This window comes from Leucopleurus acutus (assembly GCF_964270905.1).
Source record: "Leucopleurus acutus genome assembly, chromosome: X".
Lineage (NCBI taxonomy): Eukaryota > Metazoa > Chordata > Mammalia > Artiodactyla > Delphinidae > Leucopleurus > Leucopleurus acutus.
The window spans coordinates 52,701,001-52,719,888 of NC_139148.1; the positions used below are offsets into that span (position 1 = coordinate 52,701,001).

Sequence of the window (18,888 nt, forward strand, 5' to 3'; positions counted from 1 at the left end):
ATATCAGACAAGATAGACTTTAAAATAAAGACTATTAAAAGAGACAAGGAAGGACACTACATAATGATCATGGGATCAAGCCAAGAAGAAGATATAACCATTGTAAATATTTATGCACCCAAACTAGGAGCACCTCTATAAATGAAGCAAATGCTAACACTTATAAAGGGGAAATCAACAGTAACACAATAATAGTGGGGGGTATTAACACCCCACTTACACCGATGGACAGATCGTCAAGACAGAAAATGAATAAGGAAACCCAAGCTTTAAATGACACAAGAGACCAAATAGACGTAATTTATATTTATGGTACATTCAAACCAAAAGTGGCAGAACACACTTTATTCTCAAGTGCTCACAGACCATTCTCCAGGATAGATCACATCCTGGGTCACAAATCAAGCCTCAGTAAATTTAAGAAAATTGAAATTGTATAAATCATCTTTTCCTACCACAATTCTATGAGATTATAAATCAATTACAGGAAAAAAAGAACTGTTAAAAATACAAACATATGGAGGCTAAACAATATGCTATGAAATAACCAAGAGATCACTGATGAAATCAAAGAGGAAATGAAAACATACATAGAGACAAATGACAATGAATACATGATGACCTAAAGTGTACAGGATGCAGCAAAAGCAGTTCTAATAGGGAAGTTTAGAGCAATACAATCCTACCTCAAGAAACAAGAAAAATCTCAAATAAACAACCTAACCTTACACCTAAAGCAATGAGAGAAAGAAGAACAAACAAAACCCAAAGTTAGTAGAAGGAAAGAAATCATTAATATTAGAGCAGAAACAAATGAAATAGAAATGAAGAAAACAATAGCAAAGATCAATGAAACTAAAAGCTGGTTTTTTGAGATGATAAATGAAACTGATAAACATTTAGCCAGACAGACTCATCAGGAAAAAAAAATGGAGAGGACTCAAATCAATAAAATTAGAAATGCAAAAGGAGAAGCTACAATTGACACCACAGAAATGCAAAGGATCATAAGAGACTACTACAAGAAATTATATGGCAGTAAAATGGACAACCTGGAAGAAATGGACAGTCTTAGAAAAGTACAACCTTCCAAGGCTGAGCCAGGAAGAAATAGAATATATGAAGAGACCAATCACAAATAATGAAATTGAAACTGTGATTAAAAATCTTCAAACAAACAAAAGTCCAGGACCAGATGGCTTCACAGGAGAATTCTATCAAACATTTAGATAAGAGCTAACACAGAGCCTTTTCAAACTATTTCAAAAATCTGCAGTGGACAGAACACCCCCAATTCATTCTATGAGTCCACCATCACCCTGATACCAAAACCAGACAAGGATATAACAAAAAGAGAAAATTACAGGCCAGTATCACTGATGAACATAGATGGAAAAATCCTTAACAAAACACTACCAAACCAAATCCAACAACATATTATAAGGGTCATACACCATGACCAAGTGGGATTTATCCCAGGAATGCAAGAATTCTTCAATATATGCAAATCAATCAATGTGATACACCATATTAACAAATTGACAAATAAAAACCATATGATCACCTCAATAGATGGAGAGAAAGATTTTGATAAAATTCAATACACATTTATGATAAAAACTCTCCAGAAAGTGAGCCCAGAGGACATATCATTCCTATAGGTGAAAAACTGAAAGCACTTCCTCTAAGATCAGGAAAAAGACAAGGGTGTCCATTCTCACCACTATTATTCAACATAGTTTTGGAAGTTCTATCCATGGCAATCAGAAAAGGAAAAGAAATAAAAGGAATCCAAATTGGAAAAAACGAAGTAAAACTGTCACTGTTTGCAGATGACATGATACTACACATAGAGAATCCTAAAGATGCCACCAGAAAACTACTAGAGTTAATCAATGAATTTGGTAAAGTAGCAGGATACAAAATTAATGCACAGAAATATGTGACATTCCTATATACTAATGATGAAAAATCTGAAAGTGAAATCAAGAAAACACTCCCATTTACCATTGCAACAAAAATTGTAAAATATCAAGGAATAAACCCACGTAAGGAGGCAAAAGACCTGTATGCAGAAAACTATAAGATACTGATGAAAGAAATGAAAGACAGTACAAACAGATGGAGAGATATACCATGTTCTTGAACTGGAAGAATCGATACTGTGAAAATGACTATACTACCCAAAGCAGTCTACAGATTCAATGCAAACCCTATGAAATTACCAATGGAATTTTTCACAGAACTAGAGCAAAGAAAAATTACATTTTGTATGGTAACACACAACAACCCGAATAGACAAAGGATTCTTGAGAAAAGTGGAGCTGGAGGAACTAGGCTATGTGCCTTCAGACTATATTACAAAGCCAAAGTAATCAAGACAGTATGGTGCTAGCACAAAAACAGAAATATAGATCAATGGAACAGGATAGAAAGCCCCCAGATAAATATACACACCTACTAATCTTTGACAAAGGAGTCAAGAATATACAATGGAGAACAGACAGTCTCTTTAATAAGTGGTGCTGGGAACTCTGGACAGTTACATGTAAAAGAATGAAATTAGAACACTCCATAACGTGATACAAAAAAATGAAAAAAAAAATGGGTTAAAGACCTATATGTAACACCTGACAGTATTAAACTCTTAGAGGAAAACATTGGCAGAACACTTTATGACATAAATTGCAGCAAGATCTTTTTGACCTACTTCCTAGAGTAATGAAAATAAAAATAATAAATAAACAAATGCAACTGAATTCAACTTAAAAGCTTTTGCACAGCAAAGAAAACCATAAACAAGATGAAAAGACAAGCCTCAGAATGGGAGAAAACAGTTGCAAATGAAGCAACTAACAAAGGATTAATCTCCAAAATATACCAGTGGCTCATGCAGTTCAATATCAAAAAAACAAATACAACCCTATCAAAAAATGGGCAGGGGCTTCCCTGGTGACACAGTGGTTGACAGTCTGCCTGCCGATGGAGGGGACACGGGTTTGTGCCCCAGTCAGGGAAGATCCCACATGCCACAGAGTGGCTGGGCCTGTGAGCCATGGCCACTGAGCCTGCACGTCCAGAGCCTGTGCTCCACAATGGGAGAGGCCACAACAGTGAGATGCCCGTGTACGGCAAAAAAAAAGAAAAAAGAAAAAAAACACAACATGCAGATGGCCATAAAACACATGAAAATATGCTCAACATCACTCATTATTATAGAAATGCAAATCAAAACTACAATGAGGTGCCACCTCTCACTGGTCAGAACAGCCATTACCAAAAAATCTACAAACAATAAATGTTGGAGAGGGTATGGAGAAATGGGAACGCTCATGCACTATTGATGGGAATGTAGACTGAGAGAGCCACAGTGGAAAACAGTATGGAGGTTCCAAAAAAAACTAAAAATAGAACTACCATATGACCCAGCAATCCCACTACTGGGAATACACACTGTGAAAACCACAATTCAAAAAGACACATGCATGCCAAAGTTCACTGCAACTCTATTTACAATAACCAGGACATGGAAGCAACCTAAATGTCCATCAACAGAGGAATCAATAAAGAAGATGTGGTACATCTATACAATGGAATATTACTCAGCCATAAAAAGGAACAAAATTTGGTCATTTGTAGAGACATGGATGGACCTAGAGAGGGTCATACAGAGTGAAGTAATTCAGAAAGAGAAAAACAAATATTGTATATTAATGCATATATGTGGAATCTAGAAAAATGGCATAGATGACCCTCTTTGCAAAGTAGAAACAGAGACACAGAGGTAGAGAGCAAATGTATGGACACCAAGGTGGAAAGGGGGATGGGAGGAATTGAGAAATTGAGATTGACACATATACACTATTGATATTATGTGTAGAATTGATAATTACAGCCAATATCGTCCTCAATGGTGAAAAACTGAAAGCATTTCCACTAAGATCAGGAACAAGACAAGGCTGCCCACTCTCACCACTCTTATTCAACATAGTTTTGGAAGTTTCAGCCACAGCAATCAGAAAAGAAAAGGAAATAAAAGGAATTCAAATAAGAAAAGAAGAAGTAAAGCTGTCACTGTTTGCAGATGACATGATACTATACATAGAGAATCCTAAAGATGCTACCAGAAAACTACTAGAGTTAATCAATGAATTTGGTAAAGTAGCAGGATACAAAACTAATGCACAGAAATCTCTGGCATTCCTATACACTAATGATGAAAAATCTGAAAGTGAAATCAAGAAAACACTCCCATTTACCACTGCAACAAAAAGAATAAAATATCTAGGAATAAACCAACCTAAGGAGACAAAAGACCTGCATGCAGAAAATTATAAGACATGGATGAAAGAAATTAAAGATGATACAAATAGATGGAGAGATATACCAGGTTCCTGGATTGGAAGAATCAACATTGTGAAAGTGACTATACTACCCAAAGCAGTCTACAGATTCAATGCAATCCCTATCAAACTACCACTGGCATTTTTCACAGAACTAGAACAAAAAATTTCACAATTTGTATGGAAACACAAAAGACTCTGAATAGCCAAAGCAATCTTGAGAACGAAAAGTGGAGCTGGAGGAATCAGGCTCCCTGAATTCAGACTATACTACAAAGCTACAGTAATCAAGAGAGTATGGTAGTGGCACAAAAACAGAAAGATAGATCAATGGAACAGGATAGAAAGCCCAGAGATAAACCCACGCACATATGGTCACCTTATCTTTGATAAAGGAAGCAGCAATGTACAGTGGAGAAAGGACAGCCTCTTCAATAAGTGGTGCTGGGAAAACTGGACAGGTACAAGTAAAAGTATGAGATTAGATCACTCCATAACACCATACACAAAAATAAGCTCAAAATGGATTAAAGACCTAAATGTAAGGCCAGAAACTATCAAACTATTAGAGGAAAACATAGGCAGAACACTCTATGACATAAATCACAGCAAGATCCTTTTTGACTCACTTCCTAGAGAAATGGAAATAAAAACAAAAATAAACAAATTGGACCTAATGAAACTTCAAAGCTTTTGCACAGCAAAGGAAACCATAAACAAGACCAAAAGACAACCCTCAGAATGGGAGAAAATATTTGCAAATGAAGCAACTGACAAAGGGTTAACCTCCAAAATTTATAAGCAGCTCATGCAGCTCAATAACAAAAAAACAAACAATCCAATCCAAAAATGGGCAAAAGACTTAAATAGACATTTCTCCAAAGAAGATATACAGACTGCCAACAAACACATGAAAGAATGCTCAACATCATTAGTCATTAGAGAAATGCAACTCAAAACTACAATGAGATATCATCTCACACCAGTCAGAATGGCCATCATCAAAAAATCTAGAAACAATAAATACTGGAAAGGGTGTGGAGAAAAGGGAACACTCTTGCACTACTGGTGGGAAGGTGAATTGGTACAGCCACTATGGAGAACAGTATGGAGTTTCCTTAAAAAACTACAAATAGAACTACCATATGACCCAGCAATCCCACTACTGGGCATATACCCTGAGAAAACCATAATTCAAAAAGAGTCATGTACCAAAATGTTCATTGCAGCTCTATTTACAATAGCCTGGAGATGGAAACAACCTAAGTGTCCCTCACTGGATGAATGAATAAAGAAGATGGGGCACATATATACAATGGAATATTACTCAGCCATAAAAAGAAATGAAATTGAGCTATTTGTAATGAGGTGCATAGACCTAGAGTCTGTCATTCAGAGTGAAGTAAGTCAGAAAGAGAAAGACAAATTCTGTATGCTAACACATATATATGGAATTTAAGAAAAAAAAAAGGCATGAAGAACCTAGGGGTAAGACAGGAATAATGGCACAGACCTACTAGAGAATGGACTTGAGGATATGTGGAGCGGGAAGGGTGAGCTATGACAAAGTGAGAGAGAGGCATGGATATATATACACTACCAAACATAAAGTAGTTAGCTAGTGGGAAGCAGTCACATAGCACAGGGAGATCAGCTCGGTGCTTTGTGACCGTCTGGAGGGATAGGGAGGGTGGGAGGGAGGGAGATGCAAGAGGGAAGAGATATGGGAACATATGTATATGTATAACTGATTCACTTTGTTATAAAGCAGAAACTAACACACCATTGTAAAGCAATTATACTCCAATAAAGATGTAAAAAAAATAATTGATAACTAGTGAGAACATACTGTATGGAACAGAGAACTCTATTTTATGTACAGTGGTGACATAAATGGAAAGGGAATCCAAAAAAGAGCAGCTATATGTATATGTATAGCTGATTCATTTTTCTGTACAGTAGAAACTAACTCAACATTTTAAAGCAACCATACTCCAATAAAAATTAATTAAGAAAAAAGAACCAATGGGCCAATGTAAAAATCAAAGATGAAAATTTAAAAATACCTTGAGGGCTTCCCTGGTGGCACAGTGGTTGAGAGTCTGCCTGCCAATGCAGGGGACATGGTTTCGTGCCCGGGTCTGGGACGATCCCACATGCTGCAGAGCAGCTAGGCCTGTGAGCCATGGCCACTGAGCCTGCGCGTCTGGAGCCTGTGCTCCACAATGGGAGAGGCCACAACAGTGAGAGGCCCGTGTACCACAAGAAAAATAATACAATAAGAAAATTATAAAAATACCTTGAAACAAATAAAAATGGAAACACAACTGTACAAAATATATGGGATGAAGCAAAAATGTGTTCTAAGAGTGAAGTTCATACTGATCCAAGCAATAAATTCTCAAATAAACAACCTAACCTACCAGCTAAAGGAATTAGAAAAATAAGAACAAATCCCAAAGTCAGCAGATGGAAGAAAATAATAAAGATTAAGCAGAAATAAATGAAATAGAGATTTAAAAAATAGAAAACATCAATGGAACTAAAAGCTGTTTTTTTGAAAAAATAAACAAAATAGACAAACCTTTAGCCAGAGTGATCAAGAAAAAAAAAAGAAGGCACAAATAAATAAAATCATAAATAAAAGAAGAGAAAATACAACTGACATCATAGAAATGCAAAGAATCATATGAGAATACTATGATCAATTATATACCAACAAATTAGACAACCTAGAAGAAATGGATAAATTTCTAGAAACGTATTACCTTTCAAGACAGAATCATAAAGAAATAGAGAATCTGAATAGACTGATTACTAGTAACAAAATTGATTCAGTAATTTTCAAAACTCCCAAAAAGCAACTCCAAATCCAGATGGCTTCACAGGTGATTTCTACAAAACATTTAAGGAAGAGTTAATCACTATCCTTCTCAAATTATTCCAAAAAATTAAAGAGGAAGGATCACATCCAAACTCATTTTATGCGGTCAGCTTTACCCTGATAGTAAAACCAGACAAAGATACCACACAGACACACGTGTGCATGTGAGCACCCACATCCACACACAAATTACTTGCCCCAATCCCTGGTGAACGTAGATGTAAAAATACTCTACAAAATATTACAAACTGAATTCAACTTTACATTAGAAGGATTATACACCATGATTAAGTGGAATTCATTCCAGGGATGCAAAAAGGTTTTGAAATTTGTAAATCAATGTGATACATCATATAAACAAAAAGAAAAAGAAAAATTATATGATCATTTCAGTGGATGCAGAAAATCATTTGGGGTACACCTGAAACTACTACAACATTGTTAATCCACTATACTTCAACATAAAATAAAAATGACAAAAAAATTTGGTTTTGATGTTGACAAAATTCATTATCATTTTAACATAAAAACTCTCAACAATGTGGGTATAGAGGGAACATACCTCAACATAATAAAGGCAATATATGACAAACCTACAGCTCACAAAATATTCAATGGTTAAAAGCTGAAAACTTTCCCTCTAAGATCAGGAACACAACAAAAAAAGCAACACTTGATGTTTTACTCAACATAGTATTGGAAGTCCTAGCTACAGCAGTTAAGCAAGAGAAAGAAATGAAAAGTATCCAAACTGGAAACAAAGAAGTAAAAATATCATTATTTGCAGATGACATGATACTATATATAGAAAACCCCAAAGACTTCAGTAAAAATCTCTTAGAATTAATAAATGAATTCAGTAAAGTTGCAAGATACAAAATTAACACACAGAAATCTGTTGCATTTCTATAAACTAATAACAAATTTTAAGAAAGTGAAATGAAGGAAACAATCCCATTAACAATTCCATCTAAAAGAATAAAATACCTAGGAATAAATTTATCAAAGGAGATGAAAGACCGCCTGTACTCTAAACACTATAAGCCATTGAGGAAACTGAAGACAACACAAATAACTGGAAATATATACTATGCTCATGCATTGAAAGAATCATTATCATTAAAATGCCATACTATCCTAAGCAATCTACAGATTCAATGCAATCCTTATCACATACCAATGACATTTTTCACAGAACTAGAACAAATAATCCTAAATATTGTATGTAACCACAAAAGACCCCAAATAGCCAAAGCAATCTTGAGAAAGAACCAAGCTCAATGTATCAAGCTCCCAGACTTGAAACTATACTACAAAGCTATAGTAAACAAAACACTATGATACAGGCATGAAAACAGACACAAAAATCAATAGAACAGAAGTGAGAGTCCAGAAATAAACCCATGCTCATATGGTCCACTAATCTATGACACAAAGTCAAGAATATATAATAAGGAAAAGACAATCTTTTCAATAAATGGTGTTTGGTAAACTGGATGGCTTCATGCAAAAGAATGAAACTGGACCACCTTCTTATAGCATATACAAAAATAAACTCAAAATGATTAAAGCCTTAAACATTAGACCTAAACCCATAAAACTTCTAGAAGAAAATAGGCAGTACATTCCTTGCATTGGACTTAGAAAGATTTTTTTGGATATGTCTCCTCAGGCAAGGGAAACAAAACCAAAAATAAACAAATCAGACTACATCAAACTATAAAGCTTTTTCACAGCAAAGGACTCTACCAAAAAAATGAAAAAGGAGAAGATATCTGCAAACAGTACACCTGATAAAGGGCCAATTTCCAAAATATAAAAAGAACTCATATAAATAAGCAGAATTCAAAGGTGGCTGCCCTTCAAGGTTTCCCACATCCATGGTGTACATGCCCTGAATAATCCGTGTGACTCTGAATAGAACAGATTTTGTCACCATGATTAGGTTATGTTATATTACATGGTTGGCTCTAAGAAAGTAAGATTATCCAGTTGGGCCTGACATAATCATATGAGTCTTTAATGGAAGACAGTTTTCCAGCATGAAGTTTCCTCAAACAATTAAAACTAGAACTACCATACAATTCAGCAACTGTGCTTCTGGGTATTTACTGGAAGAAAACAAAAACACTAGTTCAAAAAGATATATGCATCCCTATGTTCACTGCAGCATTATTTACAATAGCCAAGATTTGGAAGCAACCTAAATGGCTGGGTAAACCAGCCTCTGCAGAACATCTGAATGGACAATTAATGTTCCCACAACTGAGACCACTCTAGTTTTAGTAACTGTGGACTTTGGGGGCACGTACATGTGGGAGTTAGGTCAGGTCAGAGTCTCAGGTACTCCACAGTGCTCACTGAGTCCAGAGACCTAACAAGAGGTCTTGGAGGGCCTCCTAGGGAGGCTGGGGATGGCTGTGTCTCAATGTATGGGCAAGGATGCTGATAGCGGAGGCCTCAGGGAAGTTTTGTTTTTAAATTTATTTTTTAAGTTTTAAATATAATTTTTATTCTTTAATTTTTATTTTATTTTGTATTGTTATTTTTGTTTTTGTTGTTTTTTAGCTTTTTAAATTTTTTTCTATTTTGTTTTTCTCTTTTTTATGTTTTGTGTCATTTTTGTGTGTTTGCTTTCCATTTTCATTGCTTCTTTTAGTTTGTTTTTGTTTTATTTTTTGCCTTTTGTTTTAGTTAGTTTTGTTTTTACTGTTTGTTTTGGTTTTTGGATTTTTTGTTTGATTGTTTTCTTGATTTTGGGTTTTCATTTTTTCTTTGATTGTCTTTGTTTTTATTATTTGTCTTTGTTTTTCTGCTTGTTTGTTTTGTTTTCTTTTCTTTATTGGCCATGTCACACAGCTTGCAGGGTCTTGGTTCCCCAGCTGGGGGTCAAGCCTGGGTCCCCGTCGTGGGAGCACCAAGTCCAGGCTGCTGGACCACCAGAGAATTCCCACTCCAGGGAATATTAATCTGCATGAGCTCTCCTGGAGGTACCCATCTTGGCACCAAGACCCAGCTCCACCCACAGCCTGCAAGCTCCAGTGCTGGATGCCTCGGCCCAAACAACCAGCAAGATAGAAACACAACCCCACCCATCAGCAGACAGGCTGTCTAAAGTTGTACTAAGCTTACAGACACCCAAAACACACTCCGTGACATGGCCCTGACTGCTGGAGGGACAAGACCCAGCTCCACCCACCAGAGCACAGGCACCAATCCCTCCCACCAGGAAGCCTACATAAGCCCCTGGACCAACCTCACCCACCAAGGGGCAGACACCAGAAGCAAGAGGAACTACGACCATGCAGCCTGCAGAAAGGAGACCATAAACAGTAAGTTAGACAAAATGGGACAACAGATAAATATGTTGCAGATGAAGGAGCAAGGTAAAAACCTATAAGACCAAATAAATAAAGAGGATATAGGCAACCTACCTGAAAAAGAGTTCAGAATAATGATAGTAAAGATGATCTAAGATCTTAGAAATAGAATGGAGGCATGGATCAAGAAGATACAAGAAATGCTTAATAAGGACCTAGAAGAACTAAAGAAAAAACAAAGTGATGAATAATAAAATAACTGAAATGAAAAACACACTAGAAGGAATCAATAGCAGAATAATTGAGGCAGAAGAACAGATAAGTGATGTGGAAATCACTACTACAGAACAGAAAAAAAGAATGAAAAGAAATGAGGACAGTATCAGAGACTTCTAGGACATTAAAGCATCAACATTCGAATTATAGGGGTCCCCAAAGAAGAAGAGAAAGAGAAAGGGTCTGAGAAAATATCTGAAGAGATTACAGTTGAAAACTTCCCTAATGTAGAAAAGGAAATAGTCACCCAAGTCCAGGAAGTGCAGAGTCCCATACAGGATAAACCCAAGGAGAAACACACCAACATACATATTAATCAAACTACCAAAAATTACATACAAAGAAAAAATATTAAAAGCAAAAAGGGAAAAGCAACAAATAACATATAAGGGAATCCCCATAAGTTAACAGCTGATTTATCAGCAGAAACTGCATATCAGAAGGGAGTGGCATGAAATATTTAAAGTGATGAATGGGAGAATCCGACAACAAAGAATACTCTCCCCAACAAGGTTCTCATTCAGATTCAATAGAGAAATCAAAAGCTTTACAGGCAGGTAAAGCCAAGAGAATTCAGCAACACCAAATCAGCTTTGCAACAAATGCTAAGGGAACTTGTCTAGGTGGGAAATACAAGAGAAGAAAAAGAGCTACAGAAAGAAACCCAAAACAATTAAGAAAATGGCAGTAGGAACATATATATCAATAATTACCTTAAATGTAAATGGATTAAATGCTCCAACCAAAAGACACAGACTGGCCAAATGGATACAAAAACATGACCTGTATATATACGGTCTACAAAAGACCCACTTCAGACCTAGGGACACATACAGACTGAAGGTGAAGGGATGGAAAAATTTATTCCATGCAAATAGAAATCAAAAGAAAGGGCTTCCCTGGTGGCGCAGTGGTTGAGAGTTCACCTGCCAATGCAGGGGACATGGGTTTGTGCCCTGGTCCAGGAAGATCCCACATGCCATGGAGCGGCTGGGCCTGTGAGCCATGGCTGCTGAGCCTGTGCATCCGGAGCCTGTTCTCTGCAATGGGAGAGGCCACAACAGTGAGAGGCCCGCATACCGCAAAAAAAAAAAAAAAAAAAAAAAGCTGGAGTAGCAATATCAGACAAAAATAGACTTTAAAATAAAGACTGTTACAAGAGACAAGGGAAGGACACTACATAATGATCAAGTGATCAATCCAAGAAGAAGACATAACAATTGTAAATATATATTCACCCAAAATAGGTGCACCTCGATGTATAAAGCAAATGCTAACAGCCATAAAAGGGAAAATTGACAGTAACACAACAATAGTGGGGGACGTTAATGTCCTACTTACACCAATGGATAGATCATCCAGAGAGAAAATTAATAAGGAAACACAAGCCTTAAATGACACATTAGACCACACAGACTTAACTGATATTTATAGGAAATTCCATCCGAAAGCAGCAGAATGCACTTTCTTCTCAAGTGCACACAAAACATTCACCAGGATAAATCATATCTTGGGTCACAAATTAAGCCTTGGTAAATTTAAGAAAATTAAAATCATATCAAGGGCTTCCCTGGTGGTATAGTGGTTGAGAGTCCGCCTGCCATAGCAGGGGACATGGGTTCGTGCCCCGGTCCGGGAAGACCCCTCATGCCATGGAGCGGCTAGGCCTGTGAGCCATGGCTACTGAGCCTGTGCATACAGAGCCTGTGCTCCACAATGGGAGAGGCCACAACAGTGAGAGGCCCGCACACCGCACAAAAAAAAAAAAAAAAAAAAGAAATAAAAAGAAAAAAACATCATATCAAGCATCTTTTCTGACCAGAACACTATGAGATTATAGGAAAAAAAATGTAACAAACACATGGAGGCTGCACAATATGTTACAAAATAATCAATGGATCACTGAAGAAATCAAAAAGGAAAAAAACACCTAGAGAAAGAGAAAAACAAATATTGTATATTAATGCATATATGTGGAATCTAGAAAAATGGTACAGATGAACCAGTTTGCAAGGCAGAAAGCGAGACAGATGTAGAGAACAAATGTATGGACACCAAGGGGGGAAAAGGGGGCCTGGAAGTTTTGGGAGATTGGGATTGACATATATACACTAATACACATAAAATAGATAACTAAAGAGTATCTGCTGTATATCACAGGGAACTTTATTTCACTTCGCTGTACAGTAGAAACTAACACAACATTATAAAACAACTATAACCCAATAAAAATAAATAAAATCTCAAATAAACAACCTATCCTTACACCTAAAGAAACTAGAGAAAGAAGAACAAGCAAACCCCAGAGTTAGAAGAAGGAAAGAAATCATAAAGATTAGAGCAGAAATAAATGAAATAGAGATGAAGAAAACAATAGCAAAGATCAATGAAACTAAAAGCTCGTTCTTTGAGAAGATAAACAAAATTGATAAAACTTTAGCCAGAGTCATCAAGAAAAAAAGGGAGAGGATTCAAATCAATAAAATTAGAACTGAAAAAGTAGAAGTTACAATGGACACCACAGAAATACAAAGGATCATAAAAGATTACTACAAGCAACTATATGCTAATAATTGGACAACCTGGAAGAAATGGACAAATTCTTAGAAAAGTACAACCTTCCAAGACTGAACTAGGAAGGAATAGAAAATATGAACAGACCAACCACGAGTACTGAAATTGAACCTGTGATTTAAAAACTCCCAACAAACAAAAGCCCAGGACCAGATGGGTTCACAGGAGAATTCTATCAAACATTTTAGAGAAGAGTTAACACCCACCCTTCTGAAACTCTTCCAAAAATTGCAGAGGAAGGAACACTCCTAAGCTCGTTCTATGAGGCCACCATCACCCTGATACCAAAACCAGAAAAAGATATTACAAAAATGCAAAATTACAGGCCAATATCACTGATGAACATAGATGGAAAAATCCTCAACAAAATACTAGCAAACAAAATTGAACAACACATTGAAAGGATCATACACCCTTATCAAGTGGGATTTATCCCAGGGATGGAAGGATTCTTCAATATTCATAAATCATTCAATGTGATACACCACATTATCAAATTGAAAAATTCAAACCATATGATCATCTCAGTAGATGCAGAAAAAGCTTCTGACAAAGTTCAACACCCAGTTCTAATAAAAACCTCTCCAGAAAGTGGGCATAGAGGGAACATATCTCAACATAATAAAGGCCATATATGACAAAACCACAGGTAACATCATACTCAACTGTGAAAAGCTGAAACCATTCCTTCTAAGATCAGGAACAAGAGAAGGATGTCTAGTTTCACCACTTTTAGTCAATGTAGTTTTGGAAGTCCTAGCCATGGCAATCAGAGAAGAAAAGAAATAAAAGTAATCCAAATTGGAAAAGAAGCAAAACTGTCACTGCTTTCAGATGACACGGTACTATTCAGAGAAAATCCTAAAGGTGCCACCAGAAAACTACTAGAGCACATCAATGAATTCAGTAAAGTTGTAGTATACAAAATTAATACACAGAAATCTCTTGCATTCCTATACACTAACAATGAAAGATCAGAAAGAGAAATTAATGAAACAATCCCATTTACCATCCTATCAAAAAAAAATATATACCTCGGAATAAACTTACCTAAGGAAGCAAAATACCTGTACTCTGAAAACTATAAGACACTGGTGAAAGAAATCAAAGATAACACAAACAGATGGAAAGATATACCATGTTCTTGTATTGGAAGAATCAATATTGTCAAAATTACCCTACTACCCAAGGCAATATATAGATGCAATGCCATCCCTCTCAAATTATCAAAGACATTTTTCACAGAACTGGAACAAAATATTTTAAAATTTGTAGGAATCACAGAAGACCCTGAATAGCCAAAGCAATCTTGAGAAAGAAGAACAGAGTAGGAGTAATGAGGCTTCCTTACTTTGGACTATAGTAGAAAACTACAGTCATCAAAACAGTCTGGTACTGGCACAAAGATAGGCTTATAGATCAATGGAACAGGATAGAAACAAACCCATGCTCCTATGGTCAATTTATCTATGACAAAGGGGACAAATATATATGATGGAGAAAAGACAATATCTTCAATAAGTGGTGATGGGAAAACTGGACAGCTCCCTGTAAAGGAATGAAATTAGCACATTCTCTAACACCATACACAAAATAAACTCAAAATGGATTAAAGACTGGAAACCATAAATCTCTTAGAGGAAAGCCTAGGCAGAACAGTCTCTGACATAAATCACAGCAAGATCATTTTTGATCCAGCTCCTACAGTAATGAAAATAAAAACAAAAATAAACAAAAGGGACATAAGTAAACTTAAAACCTTCCTCACAGAAAAGAAAATCATAAACAAAATGAAAAAACAACTCTCAGAATGGGAAAAAATATTTGCAAATGAATCAACTGGACAAGGGATTAATCTCCAAAATATACAAACAGCTCATGCAGCTCAATATCAAAAAAACAAACAAGCCAATCCCAAAATGGGCAGAAGACCTAAATAAACATTTCTCCAAAGAAGATATACAGATTGCCAACAAACACATGAAAGGATGCTCAACATCATTAATCATTAGAGAAATGCAAATCAAAACTACAATGAGTATCACCTCACACTGGTCAGAATGGCCATCATCAAAGAACCTACAAACAATAAATGCTGGAGAGGGTGTGGAGAAAAGGGAACCCTCCTACTCTATTGGTGGGAATGCAAACTGGTGCAGCCACTGTGGAGAACAGTATGAAGATTTCTTCAAAAACTGAAAATATGGGCTTCCCTGGTGGCACAGTGGTTGAGAGTCCGCCTGCCGATGCAGGAGTCGCGGGTTTGTGCCCTGGTCCTGGAAGATTCCACATGCCGCAGAGCAGCTGGGCCTGTGAGCCATGGCCGCTGAGCCTGCGAGTCCGGAGCCTGTGCTCCGCAACGGGAGAGGCCACAACAGTGAGTGGCCCACGTACCGCAAAAAAAAAAAAAAAAAAAAAAAAAACCTGAAAATAGAGCTACCATATGATCCACCAATCCCACTCCTGGGCATATATCTGAAGGAAACCATAATTCAAAAAGATACATGCACCTCAATGCTCATTGCAGCACTGTTTACAATAGCCAGGACATGGAAGCATCCTAAATGTCCAATAACAGAAGAATGGATAAAGAAGATGTTGTACATATATACAATGGAATATTACTCAGCCATAAAAAAGAGCAAAATAATGCCATTTGTAGTCACATGCATGGACCTAGAGATTCTCATACTGAGTGAAGTAAGTCAGACAGAGAAAGACAAATATCATATGATATCACTTATATGTGGAATATAAAAATGGGGTACAAATGAAGTTATCTGCAAAACAGAAATAGAGTTACTGATGTAAAAAGTAAACTTATGGTTACTGGGGGGTAAGTGGGGGAGGGATAAATTGGAAGATTGGGATTGACATATATACACTACTATATATAGAATAGATAACTAATAAAGACCTACTGTATAGCACAGGGAACTCTACTCAATACTCTGTAATGGCCTATATGGGAAAAGCAGCTGAAAAAGAGTGGATATATGTATATGTATAACAGATTCACTTAACTGTACACCTGAAACTAACACAAGGTTGTAAATCAATTATACCCCAATAAAACCTTTTTTTCAAGTCTTGCCATTTGCAACAACATTGATGAACCTAGAAGTTATTATGCTATGTGAAATAAGTCAGACAGAGATAAACAAATACTATATGATTTTACTTATATGTGGAATCTAAAAAACAAATGAACAGACAAAACAAAACAGAAATTGACTAATAAATACAGAGAACATATTGGTGGTTGGCAGAGGGGAGATAGGTGGGGGGGACAGACAAAATTAATAAATAGTATTAAGAAGTACAAACTTCCAACTATAAAGTAAATAAGTCATGGGGATATAATGTACACATAGGGAATATAGTCAATAATAATGTAACAACTTTGTATGGTGATGGACTGTAACTGGTCTTAATGCAGGGATCATTTCATAATGTATAAAAATATAGAATCACTATACTGTACACCTGAAACTTAATAATGTATACTAATTATAATTCAATTTTTGAAAAGCTATACATCTTGGGTTCCACATCTGGATTATTGTCAAACACACCTACATGCTTGGAGACCAAAGTTAGATACTAGAGTGGGCATCTCAATACAGGGCCTTCAGTGTAGATTTCCATCAAATGTAAAAATAATCTTTACATTTTGACCGTAAAACTCCTTGGTTATGTAACGATCTTTACTTCCTGAAAGTTGCAGTGGAGATGGCAGAATGTTCCCACACTACATAATAGCAACAGCTTTTTTGTGTGTGTGTGGTACGCGGGCCTATCACTGTTGTGGCCTCTCCCGTTGTGGAGCACAGGCTCCGGATGCGCAGGCTCAGCGGCCATGGCTCACGGGCCCAGCCGCTCCACGGCATGTGGGATCTTCCCGGACTGGGGCACAAACCCGTGTCCCCTGCATCGGCAGGCGGACTCTCAACCATTGCACCACCAGGGAAGCCCTAGCAACAGCTTTTGACTGAGCACTTACTATATATCAGTCACTATGCTAAGAGCTTTCAATGAACTATATGATTTAGTCCTGCAGGCAGGTACGTTAGTACCACCATTTCACAGAAGAGGAGACTGAGGCTCAGAAAAGTGACAGAATTTGTCCCAAGCCACACAGTTAGGAAGCAGAGGACCTGGAATAGGGGCCAGGCAGTCTGACTCCAGAGCCTGTGTTCTTAACCACTGTGCTAGTGCCTTTGTACTTCTGGTTCTAAGGGAGAGAGAATTCGGCCCAAAGTGAACTGAGAATTGTTAGAATTACCAGAAATGGGTATAGTTGATAGAGATTGAGACTGTTCATTCCAAATCATGAAGGTAAAGGGATGCAGGAAAAATCTTTGGCAAGGGTGGTTGAGATTTCTCTGGGTTTATGATGATGACTTCGCTTAAATCTGGGAGATGGCTCATTTCATCCCAGGCTTAGGAAGGAGGAAAACCAGATGCAGGGAGAAAAGGAAGGGTGGGACCCTAGGAAGAATGGTTAAAATCTGCCAGGGGAATTAGCCAAAGAGCTTGTCAGTTGTGTCAATATCCTTAATCAACAATCCATCTATCCCCTCCATACCCCCCCAGCTTTTCCCACACTCCTGCCTCAAGAAGCTGAGATTAAGCAATTTAGATGCATCCCTATTTCTGCCACTAGAAAAGCCTGTTGGTGGGTGGTCTTAGGGGACAGAGGCATTGGATGAAGCTAGAGGGACAGCAGTTACTTCCCTACTCTGTGTATTCTCCCCTCTCCCTCTGCCTCAGACTAGGGAGCATGGTTACCACCTAGTAACCTAGGGATGTCACTAGCATATAGTCTACTTATTTTCCACAGGCCACAGCAAGTAGGGCTCACTCAACTTTAAAATACATTTTGCATACACAGCTAAGTGTTCAAAACTGTATCTACACCCAGAACCTATCAACTTCTGCAAATGCTCTATTGAAAATCTTTCCAGCTTCCAAAGGTCAGCTTTATATCTTTGAGATGCTAATAGCTTCCATTTAATAAAATCAATAGTCAGTAATGTGGGAGGATTACTTAAGGAACAGGTCTGTTCAAAAGTGATCCTTTTTTGGCATTGAAACAAACACATTATATACATCATGCTACCTACTTATGACAATAAAAGCCTCATCCTCTAATAATCCATTAGCTTTTCCCAGCTTCTCACAAAGCAAGCTAAGTCGTGCTATGAAAAGGGCACCATGGGTAGGCCTTTAAGAGATAAGAATCATTTCTTTTCTTCTCAGAAGTTTAAGAAAAGTCACATAAAAATGTTGGCTTTTGGATGGTTTGAATGAAGTGACTCTTTGGAACAGTTCAAGTGGGAAGGAGCAGAGGATATTAGCAGGGGAGGGCATGAGGGGAAGTCAAGGCAAGATAAAAATCATATTTAGCTTCAAGCCATACTCCAAATAACAATGAGAGGGCAGGAAGGCAACTGCAACCCAGTAGATGCAGATTCCTCACACAGAACTT

The 18,888-nt window shown here is 37.1% G+C and overlaps 1 protein-coding gene across 5 annotated transcripts in view; it reads right to left on the minus strand.

Moving 5' to 3' along the window:
• Window positions 1-18,888, minus strand: part of ARHGEF9 (Cdc42 guanine nucleotide exchange factor 9) — a gene marked incomplete at both ends in the record, with an annotated part of 218,694 nt that overhangs the window by 113,945 nt on the left and 85,861 nt on the right. The gene's annotated exons all lie outside the window — the stretch shown is intronic.